Genomic DNA, 15,794 nt, shown 5'->3' on the forward strand with positions numbered 1-15,794 from the left:
CGCCGACAGCGGCGAAGGCCCTATTGAAACTGAAGGAATTATTATTATTCTAGTTTCCAGGCAAATTAATTGCCTTTTTGAGGGGCTTAACATATTCAAAAACTCACCAAAATTGCCGGTCGCATCAAGTCTGGTGAAAATTTACGTATTTTAAGGGTTTCGGGAATAGGCACTCAAAAATGGCTCGCTAGTGCCCCCTACAAAGTTAAAAAAATTGAGCTCCTGCACTGCGTTTAATGTAGACTCACGAAACTTGGTACACATATGTAGCATGTCAAGACGTACAAAAAAGCTCATTAGAGCCATACCCTAAACCCAAGTATGCCATTTTTGAATTTAAACTTTGAAATTAGTGCGATTTTGGCCATTTCGACGTTGTACTTTAACAAACTCCTCCTACAGATTTCATCCGATCAACTTCAAATTTGGTCTGTGCCATCTTAAGACGTTAAAGATGAAAAGTTATTATAAGAAAAACTTTTCGTCATAGGGCACGGCCGTAGCGGGGCGGTCATTTTGTGCGTTTCGCCATCGAAACAGGAAGTGTGTGTAACTCGAGTGTATATTGTCCAATTGGCTCGAAACTGTTCATGATTCATAAGACTCTAACTCTGAGGACATTTACCGGCAAAATTGACTCAAAGTCATAGCGCCCCCTAGTGGCAACAGGAAGTAGACCTAAAAGTCAAGTTGCTATACTTTAACAAACTCCTCCTAGAGATTTCATCCTACGGACTTCAAATTTGGTCTGTACCATCTCAACACCTTAAAGATGAAAAGTTATTAAAAGAAAAACTTTTCATCAAACGGTGTGGGCGTGGCGTGGCAGCCATTTTGAGTGTTTAGCGATGAACAAGAAAGTGGCTGTAACTACAGTGTACGTTGTCATAGCTGCTTGAAATTTCCCACAATCAAAAAGAGTCCAGGCCTGAGGACATCTAGCGGCCAATATTGACTTTTGGTCATAGCGCCCCCCGCTGGCAACAGGAAATCAGCCTTATATGACAAACATCATCCGATTTACATGAAACTTATGTGTGGTCTACATGTGATACTGAGCTGTCCCCTATACTTTAACCACGCCCACTTACACAGCCCACGCCCCCTTTCATAACATTTAAACCATTTAAGGTAGAGTCTTGTGTGAGGTGTCATTGAAGTCAGCAGAGTTGCTTCTTCATTGGTGATGGGTTGGCCCACCCCCTATGCTTAAGCCACGCCCCCTTTCATAACATTTCAACCGTTTAAGGTAGACCCTTGTGTGAGGTATCATTGAACTCAGCAGAGAGTTCCTTATTCATTGGTGATGGTTTGGCCCGCCCCTCTATGCTTAAGCCATGCCTCTTTCATAACTGGTGACCCGTTTAAGGTAGAGTCTTATGTGAGGTATCAATGAACTCAGCAGAGACTTCCTTTTTTATTGGTAAAGGTTTGCCCTGACCCCTATGCTTTGACCACGCCCCCTGTCACAGCTAATGAACTGTATGACGTAGAGTCTTGTGTGAGGTATCACTGAACTCAGTAGAGAGTTCCCTTTTCATTGGTGACGATTTGCAGTGTCTGAGTGCCGCGCAAATGCACGGTCGCAAGGAGCGTCGACCGCCAGTAACCCCGACGCGCACAGAAGCGCGAGGGACCGTCCAACGCTGCTTGCAGCTTTAATTTCGTCTTGTATTCTGCATGAAAAAAAAGTTCAAACAGTAAAAGTATAAAGAGACATTTTACGGTTCAATGTGTTTTTACTATTGATTCGTTTGAATGTTTTTTATGTTCAATAATTGCAACATCTTTTCAAAAGACAATGAGTAATAGTGTTAAATAATTGTGATTTCAATATTGAACAGAATAATCGTGATTATGAATCTTTTTCCATAATCTAACAGCCTTACTGCTCAGTACCAAGGCAACTTGTCAGCGTGATCGTTTACAATGCCTTATGCATTCAGTATTTACTTTGATTTTGCAGCCCTGTCCAAGTTAAATCTGATTCTTTTTAGCAGTGAGTCTCTCTCCTCCTAACTTCTCTTTTACATCTTCCCTTAAAAGATTTTCCATTTAGGTCAAAAGTTACTTTTCAATATAATGGTTGAATTGAATGAAGTCTGTTTGATTGCACCATAAATTCAGGAAATACCTCAAATTAGCATTATTTCAGTTAGCCAACTCATGTGGAACAAACTGACCCTTAGGATCTACACAAGGTCTTTGTCCAAACTGAAATTAAAAAACAGTAATTAAACAGCTGAATCTCTTCTTCCTTCTCTCTCAGGTAGCAAACAACGAACTGTGTAATACAGCCACCACACACATTTCTAATATATGTTTTTTTTCCCTATGTAGCAATTTTCCATGCCCTGTAAGTTGACATATTTCTGAAACCAAGCAAACCCTGCAGTGAGACACATTTAAACATCCAAATTGGCCTAAAAAATCTTTGTGAGTTGGGAGGAAACATACTTAACAACTTGACTGCAAGAAGGATTATTTAATGTTCCATCATTAGCTGCCAAATTAGGTGTTAATTAGTTTAAAAACATTCAGCAATATTAAATAGGAATTTAGTAATTACCCTATATTTGACGCAAATTACAAATTCTTTTTTTGGTCATTTGTATTAACTTTAAGTGAAGGCTATAGTTATCTGGGAAACAATTATTTTCAGTTAAGTAACACAGTGTGAGAGGGAATCAAACCCAGATGGGATTCTGGCACATGACAGTGGATGGGAGCACCGCCAGGAAAAGAATTGATCACAAAACTGAATATTTTTGGTTCTTCTGTACATCTGTCAGATGCCCTGCCTGCTCTCAAAAATGCAGTTTATTAAGTTAAAGGACTTATTTGATTGGCATGACCACTAGGGGTGTGAACATGTAAAGACTGGAAACAAACTGAGCTTCTGTTACTCTACTAACGTGTTCATTTATGCTGCTTTTCAATGCTGTTTTATTCTATTAATTTCAAGCAGTCATAGATATTTAAAGAATGGTTCTTGACATTTTGGATGATGTTTCCATTTCATCATGTGAAAAGAATTTTGGCCCAGAACTCTAAAGCACACAGTAATCTTTTAAAAATACACTTCTGAAAACATCATATATTTTGATCCACTGGGATTTTGTTAACTGTCTGGATATTCAACTATTTAAGTGACATCACACCAGCCCAACAAAAGCATGGATCTCCATCACACTTATTTATTAGAAAGCCACCAACAACAGTATGTCTAGGTAATTAAGGTCATATAGGGGTTGAAAGCTTTATAATGACAATGACAAAAAGACTGTTCAGAAGACGCCATCCAAACTTGATCTACATATACACATATTGATGAAAACAACATTTTCCCTGAATAAGTGAGGCTTAAAGTGGCCATAAATGCCTTAAAACAAGCAAACACAACATATCTCATGATAATTTTGGGGAACAATAAGCACTTTTTGAAACATCTATGTCTCTACGATGCAAAAGCTTCCAAAAGCACTTCTTAGTCCTGCCACATTTACCTGTAGTTTGTGTTAGTGTATGTGGTGTGTGTGTGTGTGTGTTTGAGACAGTGCGACACATTTGCAGATATGGTGATTTCCCCACAGACCTCACTCATTAAATGTTAGTCCTGAGCACTGTGGTGCTTCTCCCCTGGTGTTAAACACACTGAAAAACAATTACAAGTCTGGTGATCTTATTTTGGTAACACGTCTGATACTGAGAAACTCCCCTCAGATGCTGTTTGTGAACAAGTAAATGATTTCATCTCTTTCTTGTAACTGTGCCCACAACTATTATTGTAATGTATGAACTACATGTTTTTTGATAATGTACAACATAACCACAATTACTATCTGGTTTTGCGCCTTTGAAGCTCTACAACCAACAAATACTGTTCCTTAGAGAGTATGTGCATGGGCCTCATCATAATCTTAAATCATCTAGAAGAACATAGCCATTCAGCCACACTACCAGATCTTCCACCATAACACTCAGCCATGTGACTTTAATTAAAGTTACTGCTTTCCTTCTATCCTGACAAACCACACTTAGTGCCTTGTTAGTAATTTCTGTCATCAGCAGCCGACAAAAGGTCATATGAGGCTGAGAGGCGTTACAGTGCAACTTTACTCTCGGAAACAAATAAATATACAGTACTATACAGCCAAATATCAACTTGAATATCAGCCCATTGACAAAAAAAGCCTATTTATTATCAACACAGGAGTTTTCCCATTCTTAATAGGAGCTGAAGTATCTCTTCCAAGAGCATTATTCTTACCAGATTTTGTTTTCCTAGCTGAATGAATGGATTCTTTGTAGATCTTTGGGTTTTGTTTACATGTGTCAGTCTCTCCATCTACAGTTAGTTGCTATGCTGTAAGTCATGGAGGCACTCGTATAATAGTTACTTTAATACTACAATATCCAGTATTACAATCCACTCAAAACGGTAGTTATTATTTGAGATGACTTAGTGAAAATTACATTATTCTGCCAGTAAATCATTGAGGGCCATTTGTACAACATTATGTAGCTTTATAGGGACACAGATGGATGTTCTGTCTGTTTTAATGTTGTACGTAAAAGTAGCCCGAGGGTAACAGTCAACAAATTCAGTCAGCTGGATCTAACGTCTCCGTGGTTGCACTTGCAGGTCGTACTCTGGCATATCCTCGCAAATCACTCAGCCTCCCATTTGTTTGAGTTTGAGAAGTGGGCTTGTGACCAGCTGGTTACTGGTTTTAATTTTTAAACTGTCTGCAATCATCTGGCGAGACATGTGAATAAGTAAAATGTTCCACTTCTTCACCAGCTACTGTTGACTTGTCATTAAGAAATGAGCTTTACTGCACCAGTAGAGTTGATTAGCTGGAAACCAGTCATAGGTTGTTGTTGGACAGTGGATATGACTCTGTATATTCAATGGAGGATATGACTGAAAAGGACGTGTGCAGAGCAAACTTGTCCTCACATGAACAGACGTAACATATGTATGTAAAATCTCCTTCATACAGTAGCAATAGAAGGGGACAAACTTAAGTTGACTCTGTGGCACAGACATCTTTACAATATGCTAGTTACAGGCTAAGTTGGCACATACCTTCCTATTCATTCCACTTTATTTCGATTTTGAAATAGCTGCTGTGGTATACACTGCTGAAACAAACCTCACTTCTGTCTTCAGATCAAAGTTTGCCCTTACTGAGAGGCCACATAAAACATCCACATAGCCAAAGTAAATGGAACAGCAACACCAAAGCCTATTAATGAGAGCAGAAAAAGTCTAATAATTTGGTTGCACATCCCCTATAAGCGCACATTCTCCTACGTAGCTGTTGACGGATTAACAAAGTACCTGCTAGCTCAGTAATGTAAAGACTTCTTGAAGCAAGACCTGTCTTAACTGAAGCTGACATAGTCATATATGAGTTGAGGCTTTCAGTCTGACCTTATTTCATCCACTCATGTTGAGTGGGAAAAATGTAGCTCTCGTCAGCAACTGAAGGCTTTAAAGGCTGTACAGTTTACCACTCTTATAGCCGCCGGGCCACTGAGAGGCATGTTGTTTCCAGACAGTGGAGGCAAAACACAGCATGCCTTGTCAGCCGAAGCTTTCAAAAAGTCATCGTGTTCTAGCCACAAGTATTATGACCATTTCTGCCGCAAGCTAAATAGATCCACGTAGTTCAACAATAGCAGCTCAGGGCAATGGCCAGTGGGTGAGAGTCTCTCTGGTGTTGTCATGCCAAATATTTAACTGAATGAAATGTTAACTTATATACAAAAGTTACAACTTGTTTAGCATGTGCCAGTAAAGGAGATTTATTCCATACTTTTCAGACATTTTTCTGTCTCTTCACAAGTGGTATTGACAGGGTGTTTTTCTTTTTACCAAAAGTGACTCACTGTGGTCTTTCAAAAGCATTCCTCTGTTGCCCTCCATTTCCTGAATGCCTTTTTTGGAATCAGTTAAATGCTGATTACGTGGAATTTATCGTTTTTATTTCTAAGAGTTTTCACTTCGGTTGTGCTGTTTTTTTCTTGTTTAACGTCCACTGGTAGTAATGCGCATTGATATGAAACCCTGCAGTAGGCATCTGCCTTCACTTAATGAACCAAACACTCAATTGAATTCATTCCAAGAGGGAGTGTTACACTAAAACAGAACAGAGGGGGAAAGGTACGTCAGCTTTGAATTATGTGATCAGCTAACTAACAAGCATAGTAGATGCATTACTTCATAAATTGAACAAAACAAGGTACTGGGGACGGTAATGACTTTTGCTCCACCTCTTTGAACCATAAATTCCATTGATTATGCAATCAAATGAAGCAGTCCTTGAGAATATAATACAATTCTCACATTTTGAACTATGTTTGCAGCTCTATAAGTGATAATGTCAGTTAAGTCCATGTGGGCTGTTCGGTGCGTTTTCCTCTGGACAGGTGGAGGGCAGTAGTTTAAGCAAGCTGTGATACAGCTCTATGAATTTGAACTGTGGTGTCAAACTCACTATGTTACTAAGTTGATCTCAGGGGTTTGGCGATACGCCCTTTAGGACATAATATATGCCATCCATTTATTGCTATGATTAAGTTACAGCTAAGGAGATGACCTTTGAAAAAAAAAAAATGCAGGCCCATAAATGCCAGCAGGAAAAGATCAACAAATAAATATAATTTATATGAAGTCAACTACCCCATATGTATTTCATAGTTGTAAAAACAATATTCCTAGCGCTAGAAATGCCCTTAAGTGAAAATGAACCATTCTGAATTAACATACTTATTTGCACTTTATTTAAACGCTATGATTGCATAACCCCTTCCCTAACTTTTCATTGCCATCCATGGTTTTATTATATGCGTGTTTTTGCAGCAGAAGTAAATTAAACATGTTGTATAACTCTCAGGCCACCAGAGGGTGAAAATAAGGTAAATGAAAGAACCTGTGGAGCCTCTCAGTTGTCAGGACTCTATATGCACGTTTTATGATGGAACCTGTAGCCTCTTTCTCTGCTGCCTGTCTCCTGATTATGTTCTCAGGTTACCAGCGAGCCATTGGAACGCTAACTGTAAGTGAAACCGATGACAGCCTGTGACACTGAGTGACAGCTTAGAAAGATGGGGCACCAAAGGTTGGGTGGATTTTCACAGGCACTACATTTATTCATGGAAGACCACAGATAGAATGTACGCAGCACGAGTGTTAGCACCTGTGTTAGCATCTTTGTAATCAAAAAAGTGGGTGTGTGCATGAGTGTGAAAGCAGGCCAGTGTCCTCTCACCTTACGCAGCCCTGTTGACTGCAGCTGGTGAGAAGGGAGCTTGTAGTGTTTTTTATTGATGTAGCAGATCCCAAACTGCCCTCCAAGGGACTGAGCTGAGCCTTGGATGGCTCGGTGGAGAGTGGCAGCCTCAGCTGCTCTCTTTTATAAAGACCATCCTCCGGGCATCTTGCTGCCTTTGGGGACGCCTCCTTTGGGTTTGAGAAGGGGCAGCTGTGATGGAAGCTAAAATGTTTTTCCTCATGCACCATGAACCCCCATGTGCATTTCATACAAACAAACAAATGCATGTCGTGTAGAAGGTTGCATGCACATATACACACACACACACACACACACACACACACACACACACACACACTGTACACTGATACTGCCAGCTGAAGAACTCTGCAGTTATAGTTCAAGTTGTTATAATTCACAAATCTTTGCCTTTTTATCTTGCCAGAGGTAAAATAAGTAACTGAACGATAAGACTGATGCAGAAACCGTTTACCACCTGGTAGAGGACACTTCCTATTTTAATCTGATCACTTGTATCAGTGTTTAATTAAGATCAGCTTGAACAGTTTACAAAGTGTGATGCACTGCTGAATGTCTTTTGTCAGCACAGCGCAGATGGGAATTTCCTGTGTCAGCTGCTACAAGGGCTGAATACCACCACAACATCTGTTTTATAGTATCTCTGTGGCAAAATGTTCTCAGACTTGCCAACATGTTGCCATAGTCACCTACTACATCTAGAGCATAATAAGCACCTCAATCCCAGACAGCCAGGCTCACTGCACTAACCTAACCCTCAGTAGGCTGATAGAATATCCAATTGCTCAGTTTGCGAAGTATTTGGGGGAGATGTTACAAGAGGTGTTGTGTGGCCTTAGTCCCTGACTTAGTTCACTTTCTTGTCATTTAAAAGCCACCATTAGATGTTTGTACGGCCTTACCACCTGCTGTCCCTTCCTCCTGAGTTGTAGCCATCATATATCTAATTGGATTAGAGAGAAAATGTGCCCCAGCATAACTCCACTTGCTCTAAGACTGCTTGGCAGATCATACTGGTCATGTATTTGGCTTACACTTTAAGCACAACCTTTTTCTCAGTCCCGCAGTTACTGATTCATCAAAACCTCATACATGGAAACCCTAAGACTGTTCTTAAATGTAACTCCAACTGACCCAGCTGCCGGGCTGCGTGTGTGAGCAACATACACAGGGAGAGTTCCTCTTTTATGAGACTGCTGTGCTGCATCATATGGGTTAGCCTATTTAGATCTAGGCTGTTGGCATGGACTCTAAGAAGGGGCTTAAGAACCACATTTAGTTGAAAGAAGAAGCACTGCTGGGGAATCTGATCACTAGAGAAAGTGGTATGGGCAGTCCATTCGCCTTTTGGTGTTTTTTACTCTGTATTGAGACAGTGGGAGTGTAGGGAAGACAGTGAAGACACAGGAGACAATATTCTGGTAGGATCTGATCCAAGGCCAGAAGGGTTTCGGTTCCAGAAACCAAAGCAACTATCTCTTGAAACAAAGAGAAAAGAAATTACTGAGCTCCATGCTGTATTTTTAAGTTACTGGAACTGACATTTAGACATGCATGCAGAAGTTGTCTTAGATTGTGGTTTTCAATACTATGATGGGTAGCTGGGAGAAACCTATGAGTGACTCACGACTGGAAAAGTGGAGCAACTCCCAACTTCTTTCAGCTCATTTCTGGTTGATATAGTAATTACATATGTCTAATAATTCATTACAATACCAGTCATGATGCTTGAGTTACATACAATATGTACTTTAGTCTGAAGAAGAAAAAAGAAATGTGCATAATAAATCCCAGTGAGAGTAGCTGGAGTTCTGTGCCTGACATGTGCTTTTAATGCTAAAAGGTATCTTTGAAACACGCTGGACTCTTTGTTCCCAAAACATGTTTTCATGCTGTGGTTTTTTTTTTTTTTAAGATCTAGTAGGTTGATCCTGTAATATAAAATAGAAACAGAATTTCTAACAACAGATGGTTTTTCATCTAGATTAATAACGTTAAATGTTACTGTATCTTGTCAATGCTTCACTTTAGAGCTCAATAATAATAAACAATATAAGAAATAAAAGATATAAAAGGACAATATGTGAAACTGAAAAAAGGTTTAAAAGTTTACAGGAGGGATGGAAAAAGTCTGACGTCTAAAAAACGTGAACGTGTACGTTCAAAGGTTGTTTTTTAGTCGTGCAACAGAAAACTCAGATTGGACAGATAGTCTAGCTAGCTGTCTGGATTTGCTACGCTGCAGAGATCTGAGGAGCAGTTAACCATAGTCCTCATGAATCCACCAGAGTTTAAAATTGCAACACAAAGAAAGCGGAAGGTAATGGACATCCAGCCAAAAAGAGTGAAATCCGGCGGAATTTCCGGTGGCAACGGAGCAATCCCGGAAGCGGAACATCGTGGATATAGACCATGTCACCTTAGATGTGTTAGAGACACCAAATATCAGGGACAGATACAATGTTTTTGATACACTTTCAAACAACTGCACACTTGTAAAGCTGTGTGCCACTTTTATGACTTTTTGGCTCCCATTATTTGTCTATAATCACATTGAGCGCTTGCTCATAATCAGAGCTTCTATTAAACCCACTGAGCGAGCAGCTCCATCTTGGGTTCCCACCTTTCTTTCTTATTTGCTGACACGGTCTCTGATGGGTTAGGGTGGGATTCAAGCCCTGCAACAGCTAGAAGGTGATAATAGGTTCTGGACAGGGGTCATGGAACCCTCTGGAGGCACAGGCAGCTGTCTCGATTACGTGTTCATCTTGTCGGACCCAGTTGGGTCAGCTGCGTTGACAACAAAGAGGACTAGAGGGACATCCATGTTGTGCTGGAGAGGTATCAGATAACCAGACGCCTATGGTGACGTTAAAAGGGCAGCGCAGATGGGGGTCGGATAACGAGTGTCATTTCACTTTCCGGCCAAATATGATCATTTATAGGGTGAGAAAGCTGGATGTGAATGGAGGTACCGAAATGAAATGGAGATTAAAGCCCAAAATACAATGATCGTAAACACTAGGTGTCTTTGACAGCGATACTATTGTTGAAGGATTTACAACTGTGGAATTTTTTTTTGGATTAATATTGTTTAAAGTTGCATCATATTATTAAATTCAACAGATTGCCAATGGAATATCTGCTTTGTGGTGCAATGTAACTGCTGCATGAGTACAGTACATGTATTATATATATAGTATATAGTATTTCCGTTATATGTTTCTTTGTACTTCTGCGCCACTATTTTTCAAAGGCAAATAGACATTTTACTCCACAACATTAATGTTACAGCTGTATAGTTACTAGTTACATTTTAGATTAAGATTTTACATAAGAAAACATATAACAATGCACTGATATAGATCAAACCATCTAACCGCAACAGCATATAGTTAGAATTAGCTCCACCTCGAGCCACTGCGAGCTTAAAATGGGTCTTTTGATTCATTAGTAACAGATCTTATGATGTAATATATAACAATATATCAATCACAGGGGCCATTTATTTGAATAATGAGTATTTCTACTTTTGTCACTTTAATTACATTTTGCTGATAATACTTCTGTACTCTTATTCAAGTATGAATTTGAATGCAGGACTTTTACTTGTAATGAAGCATTTATTGTTTTATTTGGCACTTTTACTAATGCAACAGATCTGAATACTACCCCCACCACTGTCTAATCTGAGCTTTTGATTGCCAGAAAATAAGTAAATAAATAAATCATTAAATTCAAAGCAGGCATTTCTAACTTTTATTTTTTTAAGTTAACCTTTGGATCTGAGTGGTCTGTGGAAAAGCTGTAAAAAACAACCAGCAATTAAATATCAGTACCAGGGATGTGGATCGTACAAAGGGAGTCGACACAGAACTTAGAACTAAAGCTGGACTCGACACAGACTCATTCTGTTGAGTCATACTGAAACTAGCCTTGTGCTTTCAGTGATGGTTTAACAGCATGGAGTGGAAAGGATTTGGTTATTTGAATATGGCTATTGTGAAAGAGTCTTTAGAACAATATAAGCTCTATTTTGAAACAATTAATTGCTGAAATTGTCACCATAGTGCATAAATTACACAATAATTCAGCCAACAACAGTATTATTAAGAAGAGTTTGGCACTTTACAAGAGGTAACCACAACCAGATGGGAGTATATTATGTAAAGGGTCTGGCAAGGAATGGCCTAACAACCAGCTGTTTTGTTTCTGCCAAAGATATCCATATACAATAGAATATTTGAAGAACTACTTTGGTTACTATATTTAAATAAGCTCCAACATCTAGCTCAACAAACAGCTAAACGTCCTGTGAAATCAACTGATTTATGTTCAAAATAATTGACGGCACAATGGGATATGAATATTGGAAGGGTTATTTCAGTTAATATGTTTTGAAGTTTAAAATAAATACAGCTAAACATCCTGAGAAATCAAGTCATTTCTAATGTGGAGTCTCTATAAAAGGCAGTAGTAACATGTGGCTCAAGGTCCTACACAGTCCATCACCCCTGGGGGATTTTAGGTGCAGTAATTAGAAGAAATGTTGAAGCTCTGTGTGTTCAAGCTTGTCAGCAAGGTGACGGACATCTCCAACAGGTGGGAAGGATATAAAGTAGGGGGGAGTATGAACTCTTTTATCCCGGCACAGAGGGAGAAAGTGGTGTCAGAGGGATTGCCCAAAATAACTTGCCTGGTGTCTGGACAGTGGTGATATGATGCAGAGCTAACAGGCGAGAGAGACGGATGGGAAGGGGCCACAGGGCAAACTGTAGGTGCTACAACAAGGGCCATCCAAGGACTGACTTTCAGCAAAGACAATGTCAAGGTTAAAACTGGCAATGGTTTTTGTATTCTGCTTGAGGCAATACAATTGTAATGCAATTAGAAAGAATATGTGTACTGGAAAAAAGGTTCTGGCTTTTTATATTAGGAGGAAATATCCAAATCCAACTTGGAAATGGTTGACATCACAATCACTAAAATACTGAGCACACTGTAGCACACAATACATGTTCTGGGAGTCATTGGATTATTAGTCCGAGAATTCTGAAAGACTTCCTCACAAAGGAATTGCCAGAAGAAAAAAAATTTAGTGTATTACATCAGTTTTCTCTGTCTAAAGCCAGGCTAGCAGCTCTGTGAGGCTGTATTACTGACACAGGTTTCAACTAAATGTTAATGCCAACGTGCCAACATGTATGTGTATGCATGCAAACATTTGGTAATTAACACCAACTACAGCTGAGGATAATGTGAATGTCATTAGTTTTGCAGGTACTTGCTTGTTCATTAATATTGGACAAATTCAAATGTTGACATGATGATGGCACTAGATGAGGCTAAGGGATTGTTTTGAATAAATAATCCCAGACAATGTAAGCTTCTATGTCTCATTTTCTGTATTGGCTTTCATGGCCTTTTCAAACTAAGCACAGTTAGTCTTTTGTTGGAACTTATTTCTTGGGGAGTAAAGTACTGAGTTCTGTGAGAGATTCTTAACTCTCACATTTTGACCTTACAAAACTACAAACCCACCACTTCCTGCCTAATCTCCTTTGCATCTTCCAGCCACACTGATACTGGTGATCTCCACTTTGTCTATATTAGCTGACTTATTCTACTGTGTGAATTTCGTGAACTGTCACATTTTGAATTAATCAAATGAGCACTTAACAAGCACTTCCAGGATGTGTGCAGTGCAAACAGCCATTCATGGGTGAATGTATTTCCAATGCAAATATACACTGCTGTAGTTTCCTTTCATACATTATGCCTGGACAGACAGGGAAATGTATGATGAAGAGATATTTTCCTCGACATCTACATGTAACTGAACAGTATGTTTGTGCTACCGAATTGGTTGGCCAATTTACAGTAACTGACAAAAACAGATTTCCATTTCCTTCCCCAACCATACAATAGAGGCGGTGTGAGAGGAAAAAAAGTATTTCTTATTTTAAAAGTGCACTCTGGACACTTTAGATAGATGCATCCGCCCCCATGCAGACCAGCAGTTGTACAGACAATTGTAATTCCACATAAGTCTTAAAGTAAGCCTCTGTAAATCCAGCACAGAAGACTTTATTGTAGCTTTTAAGAATATTATCACCCTGTAAATGCTGTCAGGTCTACATTAAGATTCATGGTTATTATTAAGAAATCAAAAGGTCCAAATCCAAGAGGATGTCTTCACTTTAAGTCCAGAAATCCCAAAGTATGTTGTTTTTGTAGAGTATGGTGAGTTGACTATGTCTAGGTAGATGGATGATAAAATTATATTATATATATTTTATATTATCCAAGTTAGGTTTGATGCAGGCAACATGTCATTATTTTGTATCTTTGTTATCAGGATGATTGACACCAATTTTGTTCCCAGTTGGAATGAGACAGATGATTGTATCTGCGGTAGACATTTTTGTTGGCTACTGTACTGTAGACATAATCATAGTTTTTTTATGTAGCACATTCAAGGGAAAGGAAAATATACAGCAGACACTTTAACTCTATCCCCTGACCTGGTATGAATGCATATACTGAAAACAAGCCAAGAAAACCAGAAGATAAGAGTTCCTAGAGCCATGCTTTGCGTGACTCCCAACTGACACCATTCCTGACTTTTACAAAAACTCATTAAGCTTCTCCCCAAAACACTGATAGCATGTAAGTTAAATGAGTGGAATATTAGTAAAGACACATTTCATAGAATAACCCAGATGATTTATAGTAAATCCTTTTACAAACTGCAAACAGTCCTCCAAGAGTCCTTGCTCTACAAAGCAGGTTTCAATGAAAAGATGAAAAAAGCAGTAATGTCTCAGTAACCTTATCAGCATTTCAAACCAATAATAAGTATCACAAATTTGAACACTTTCATGCCAATTCTTCCTAAAAAACTATTCTTGGCAGGATGGAAAAGCGTCTGAAACAGATCATGCGCCACTAAAACCCTCCACTGAAACCCATAACAGGGAAAATATGTTAGTGGGACAAAAGCTTTTCAAGGACTGATGCCACCAGTATGAAGAAACACTTAAAATTATATATTACATTACAAATGATTCATAAAAAGATTTTGAGAATTCATACCAAAAAAATCATACTAAAGGCATTATGTTAGAGATGAACTAAAGAGTGGATTATTATTATTATTATGGAGTATTAGACTTAAACTTTCCCTTTAAAGTAGTGAGCCATTAAGATAACATAACATTTTATGTACAATAGCATGGTCAGAAGTGTGTTAACATATAACTGAAAAAACATGGAAGATTTATCCTGAAGATAACATACAAAACTAGTAGGACATTTCGCAAATGTGCTGCTAAGAGAAGTGTCTGCCCTAATGAGTCACAACAGTGGTCAACAAAGTAAACCCTTCCCAAAGCAATTTATCCAGCAGCTATGAGCTCCAATTCTTCAGATCAGCCTAAAGCATGATACAATAAAGAGATTAAGAAAGAAATGTAGATGTAGCTGCAAACAGCACACAGATGATCTGTAACTCATAAGTATTCAGAGAGTTGAATGGATCTAGTGTTTCCACTGGCTTAGTCATTAATACAACTGCAATCTATTAGACGTTTGGTTTTTATTAGCTTTCATTGCCAGTAGTGTTGTCTGTTTCGATGAAACTGTGTGATGTGCATATTCAAAATAGGTTTACTCACAGCTCAACTGATTCCATAACAATCACACGCCAATATTTGGTACTACTATATTTGCTAAGCTAATATTTCCCATTTAGAACATACCACATCATTTACAGGGGCTGTATTTGACATTCAGAACATTGATATAGCAGCAAACAAATATTTGCTATGTAAAGATATAGTTGAGTAATGGCGTCCTGAGCAGAGAATGAAGCCACACACTCCCTCTGTGTGTGTGGTAATCTGATCCGTAATCCATTCTTTGTTTTGATAGCCGGCTCGCACACGTGCATATTAGTTCATGTGACTGTGAAAAAATGTAGATATTTCACATATGTGGAGGGAAATCCCAGCCCGCTGTTTTTTGGCCTCAGTGGTTTCTATAAAATGCATTTGCAAGAATGACAACATTTTTTTAGTACAAGTATGAAGTAAAATGGATCTCATCTGTGTTTTGCATACAAAATCTTTATCAGCAAAGTTGAGTGAGCCAACTATGAGATGCAGTTGAAAGATCATCATTTATCTGCAAGTGTCTAGTAACTATGACTATCAGATACATGTAGTGGAGTGAAACATACATTTCCTGCTGAATTATAAACTCAGTGGCCACTTTATAAGGTACACCTGTGCCATCAAATACAACTGTTCTGATATAAAAAAGATCTACTTTTTTAATGCCTATGTTCAGTTTTTGTTGACACTCTAATGGAGGTGTTTATTAAATCGTGTGTTACCATTGAGGCTATAGTTAGTGATGGTATTGGACTGCATCATATTGAAAGGCATTTCTAATATTCTGCCTCCTTTGTGT

Source organism: Sander lucioperca, chromosome 10 (genome assembly GCF_008315115.2).
Source record: "Sander lucioperca isolate FBNREF2018 chromosome 10, SLUC_FBN_1.2, whole genome shotgun sequence".
Taxonomy (NCBI): Eukaryota; Metazoa; Chordata; class Actinopteri; order Perciformes; family Percidae; genus Sander; species Sander lucioperca.